Below are 6,000 nucleotides of genomic sequence, written 5' to 3' on the forward strand. Positions count from 1 at the left end.
GTGGCATTTGAGTGTTATCATGATAAAACATACATGCAGTTAAGTGCATTCCAGTACAAATTTCCACAGTGCATACACGCACACATACACATACACATGATCAGCAATCCTGGTGTCGTCACACCATTCGGCCCGAAGCCGGCCCGCGACATACGATGTTGGCCCATAGTCAACCCGCGAACACGGCACCACCGTCACATGGCTAGTCCCCGACTCCCATGGCATCGTACTGGCGTATAATTGGTGAATCCACACCCTTCGGCCTGATCTGCCGGTATAGGCTCACGCCCTCGGATATAGAGCCGGACACTCTTGCCTACGTGGCAAGTGATAAACACACGCCCTCGGATATAGAGTCGGACACTCCCAGTTTCTGGAATCATTTCGGAACCCAGTTCCTACTAGAATTTCAACATATCACACACACATGCATGCTCATATAACCAAACAAACTACACCCATTTGGTAATCTAAATCATGGTTTTTCAAACAAATACAGTTTAAACACAAGTCAAGGCACAACCATCCTAATATCACAGTATAAATCACCATATACACTCGGTTTTCAACAAAACTAGGGATGCAGCTCGTCGCCCCCCTTTTTCCCAAAACTATAATAATGAAAAACCCATAGTTTTCCCCATTAGATCCCCCCAAATGAGTAGCCAACATAGTTCCACCAAGTCCAATTTCAGAAATAACCATTTTAAACATAGTTCCCCTTACCTTTTCCCCGAATAACAAATCCCGAACTCCAAGGCCCCTAAACAGCAAACCGAGTTCCAAAACCTAAAAATAAAAGTACAGAATATACTGACAAGACTCTTATCTACAAAACTACCGGTTAGAAATGAAAACCAAGCCTTTCCTTGATTTTACGCCAAAATCCAAAAATCTTCGAAACGAGATTCTGATCCATAGAAGTTGTAGAGAATCCTTCCATGATCCTCATGGTAACTTCAGATTCTCGATTCTAGCAACGATCAACGAAGAAATCTTGAGAGAGAGAGAGAGTAGGGAGAGTTCTAGAGAGAAAGAGAGAGATATTTGAAGTTACGTAGCTTGGAAGTAAAGAATATTTTATTTATAGCCCTTTTGACCCGGCCCAATTTGTCGAAGAAATGGTGTTCTCGTCAACGAATCTTTCATTACCTTCGTTGACGAATCTGTGGCCTCGTCGACGAATCAGATATCACTGGTTTTTCGAGACTCCTTGGCTTCTCCTTGTCGACGAGTCTGTGAATTTCATTGACGAGAAGAACAATGGCTTCGTCAATGAAATATGCCAAACTCCCAATTTGCCCCTCTCTTATTTATTAAAACCCAGTTATCACGGTTCGGGTTCTTACACCTATATTTGTATTAAACTTTATTCTCAAAATGAAAACGATATGATTTGTTGTATACCATTAGGCTCCATTCTCCGTCACTGACATTTCTACCGGAGTGGATTTGTCATAGAAGCGACATAGGCATATCTCCTAGGGTAAGGTAAATTCTCACTCTTACCTCAATTTTTCTTAATTCTTAAACTAAATTGATGATCGGACACTAGGGGTGAGCAAATGGTCGGTTCGGCCAAATTCGGTTAATTAACAGAATTAACCAAAAATTTTGGTTAAAGAATAGTGTTAACCGAACCGACCGAACCATTGGGCCTCACCGAACCGAACTCGATCGAATTTATTTTCAGGTAATTCTGTTAACCTAATTTAACCGAGAAATATGAGGGAAGAGGGAATTGGGAAGGTAAATCCAGAACAAGGGAAGGGAAGGGGGAAGTCAGGAAGGAGTCGGGGGAGATGATTGAGCTCAGGTGAGCTTGACACCGATGACGATGAGGAGTAGGGGGTGGTTCTCGGTGACGATGGCTGGCCAGTAGCGACGGCGATGGCATCACGTGAAGATGGTGGTGCCATGGTGCGGAGCAGTGAGCTCAAGTGAGCGAGAGAGGCAGTGACTCAGTGAGGGCTTCCGAATTCTCACTTCAGAGAGCAGTTACTGCGTTGCACTGTTGGTGATGATGGCCGGCGACGGCGACGGCGATGGACACAGAGAAGGCATCGCGTGAAGATGGTGCCTGGTGGTGCAGAGGAGCTCGGGTGAGCGAGAGAAAGGCGACGGCAATGGCTTCTGACTTCAGAGAGCAGTGATTGTGTTGGTGATGATGGCCGGCGACGGCGACGATGACGGCGAAAGGCAGTGAGGGACTTACATGTTCTGACTTCTGTGAGACTGAGAGCAGTGAGAGTGTGAGACTGAGAGTATGAGAGGGAATGAGTGAAATCAGATTTTAATTTATTAATTTATATTTAAAATTTAATTAATTCGTAAATCGGTTAATCGGTTAACCGAATTAATATTCTCCATTAACCGAACCGAAACCCGATTAACCGAAATATTGGAAAACATAATCGAACTGACCGAACCGAATTTTTTAACCGAACCGAATCGACCAATTTCGGCCGGTTAATTCAGTTAATTCGATTTTCCCCGAATTATGCTCACCCCTATCGGACACCACCACGAGAATCTAGGGATGATTCTCTACAAGTCTAGTAGAACGAATTTCTCGTGTGGTCATCGTAGGCATAGCCCCAAAACTAGGATAAGAGAGTTATTTAGAGATTAATTGTTATTTAATTATTGTAGATTTGAAAATGTTAGAATATTGGGCATTCTGGGGTTGAACTGTGTAAGTAGGGTTTTTTTTTGGAATACAGGGTTTGGGTGAGCACTATAGGCACAGTTTTGGGAACTCTACAGGCATAGTTCAGGAAACTAGATAAAAGGGAATAAAATTATATCAGTATTTTATTAAGTTGAATCGGTTATTTACGAGCATATGAAACCTGGTATTTATCTATATGATTTTCAAAATAGCCTGAGTACTGCAAAATGAGGATTTTGTTTAAGGTTTATATTTGGCATAATTGCATATGATATTAAATCCATGTGGCATGAGAATAATTTTTCCTAATAAATTGAATATGAATTACTATGGTATTTGGGCTTGCATATGGGGATGTTTGTAATAATTATGGCGTGATGAATGAATTGTTATGTTTGAATCCTGTATAGAAATGTATTGATATGTTGAATTCCTGTGTGGAAATGCATTGATGCATCTGTGTGAATTACCTAGTGTGGTTACTCGTATGCATAACAATATAACGTTGGCATGAGAAGATTGTTATATTGCCTGGTTATCAAGTGTGGGGATCCTGAGAGAGGGCGATCCATGTTTGAAGGCATGCTACGAGAGTACCCAAAGAGAATAGATTTGTGGAGCATCTATCTTGACAGGAGATTAGTCTCAGACACTATTTGTTCATTATTTAAGAGGGCAATAAGTTTGACCCCTACACCTAAAAAAATGGAGGTACATGGCACGATATTCATCAGTATCAAATGAAATTCAAAAAAAAGTCCATGGATTTGAGTGACTGATGCATTGTATTTTGTGTGCCTGAGCTGTAAAAAATATGAATGGATGTTATTCTCATTCATTCCCTATATTTTGGTGGAAAATGTGTGTTAAGTATTATGGAGCATCATTGTTTTGTTGATGTCAATCCATCCACTACAGTTTTCATCCTTTGTTCCACTTGAATGGTTCAAATTAGCGTCATTGTTTTGTTTTGATTGTAATGACCCGAGTAATAATGGTATTTTAAATAATAAAGAAAAGGGTAAAATGGAAATCGAACAGAAGGAGACAGTATAGGCTTGTCGACAATGTGGCAGTATAGGCTCGTCGACAAAGGTGTAATTCGTCGACGAGAAGATACCGAGGGGATATTTGGGCCTCTAAATTTTGTTGGCAAAGGGGAGAGATCGTCGACGAATTTCCTCTTGACCTCGTCGATGAGGTGACGTGGCTCGTCGACGAAACTCCTTGAATAAATAGCCTAAAACCTGATTTTAAAAGCAGAAAAATCAAGAAATTCTCTCTCTCTCTCTCTCTCTCTCTCTCTCTCTCTCTCTCTCTCTCTCTCTCTCTCTCTCTCTCTCTCTCTCTCTCTCTCTCTCTCTCTCTTTCCCCTTTACGATTTCTCTCTCCTTTCTCTTCAATTTCGGGTCCGTCGTTCGTGGATCAACGATTTGAGGCCACCACAACGCTCCTGGGGAAGTTTTCTCAAAATCTACTAGAGCGGATCATTGGTGGAAGTGAGTTGAAATTCGTCTTTGATTCAAGGTAAAGATAAATATTCAGAATTTGGTCTTTTCATAGTTATAGGAAATGATATTCACGTGAAAATACTGAAGTTTAGTTCTGGTAGTTGTTGATTTCAGGGTGTTGCTCGGGGAACCCTGCGGGTGTAGGATGAGTGAAGTTTTTGGGGTTTTCTTTTCAGTACCAGGTAAGGGAATAAACTAAAGTAGTTATTTTTCACGCAAATTACTATTATTTATCAACAAATTAATTTTTAGAAAAATATGTATTATATCTGAATATTATTGAGTAAATGCATATTTGGGAAAATACTGCTGTGATACAGGAATTACGATTTTAGAATGACATGTATGATTTTATTCGGCATTGTGTGGTATGAATATTAATTTTTACATGATACGTATTATATTATGGCAATTTTATGAATAAGCATGTTTTCAAGAATTGTGAAATTATGCAGTATATGATGATTTTGAAATACATGATAAATGACTTATTTACTCAAAATGATATGTATGAGATTTTTGGCGCAAGGCCGTGTATGTTATATGTTTCCGATGCAAGGCCATGTTTATGAAATGTTCGGCACGAGGCCACATTTACGAAATGTTCAACGCAATGCCATATTTATGAAAGTATAGAAATGCTATCAATCCATTTATGTTAAATGTTATATTATCATGTACTATATGTTATCAGAACCCGGATGTTAGTTTAGTTCAGTTTAGGAGCACGGCACCGTAACTATATAGATCAGATATCTATGTTCAAATTTGTGCTAACCGCCCCACGAGGGGGTGGGAGATGGATAGTCGATGTGGCTTTCAGTGTAGAGTTGTAGATGTCCACCTGGCAGTCCGGATCAGGGTGTGGCGGACCCATCGTACTTACAGACATTTTTGACTCGGTAGTGGTTGACCAGCCATTGTCGGGTCCCACCTTCGGGCTACACAACTCGTCATGAGGGGTATTACATGAAATCAACTAGCTATTCATCCTAAATATGTTTTCAGTATTGTCAGCTATAACAGACATTTTATGAACTATATGATTTATTAGAAAACACAAAAGAATATGATTATTCAGTAGGTTATGAAGAATGTTTAAGATATATGAGATGTACTATATATGTATAATTGCATTAAATATTCATGTTGCTATACAACTGTATTTAGTTTATTTTCCTTTACTGAGAAGTGTCTCACCCTCGAACTTAAATAATTTTCAGGAAACCCAGAAGGACCGGCGGGTCATGTCCGTCATTGAGTCTGTTGTGCTACCCCGTTAGGAGGGTAAGTCTTGTACTAGGGTCAGGAGATTTTTGTTGAGGGATCCTAGATGTATTTTTGATATTTTGAGGTTGTATATGAATACAGTATCACTATGGATTATAGTTGGCTCTGATATTTTATATTTTGTGGTAATTAGGTGGATGATTTACATTTACTGCTGCCTAAATTTCGCTGTGTATGACAGGTGTCTCCGCTACCCAAAGGTTCGGGTTGACTATTTTATATATTTTTTCTTTTTTTATATGAGTATATAAGCTAGTCGTTACATTGATGCTTAGAATTTAAGCCTTTGTATGTTTTAGAAAAAAATATGTCTCAAAAAAATTGCATTAGTTTTCTTGAACTTGCCCTAAATTTTAAATTTCAGAATCAAACTCCATACCTCCAAAAGATGAACACGTACAACTTCATCTAAAAAAGGTTGTGTCAACTGCATATGCTAAAACATTGAAAGAGGCTTGAGACATCAAGCATTCTCTAGAATTTAACTTGGCTAAAATCATTTGATACGCTTTATGTCTAAACTAAGAA

The sequence above is a fragment of the Malania oleifera genome, chromosome 11 (genome assembly GCF_029873635.1).
Source record: "Malania oleifera isolate guangnan ecotype guangnan chromosome 11, ASM2987363v1, whole genome shotgun sequence".
NCBI lineage: Eukaryota > Viridiplantae > Streptophyta > Magnoliopsida > Santalales > Ximeniaceae > Malania > Malania oleifera.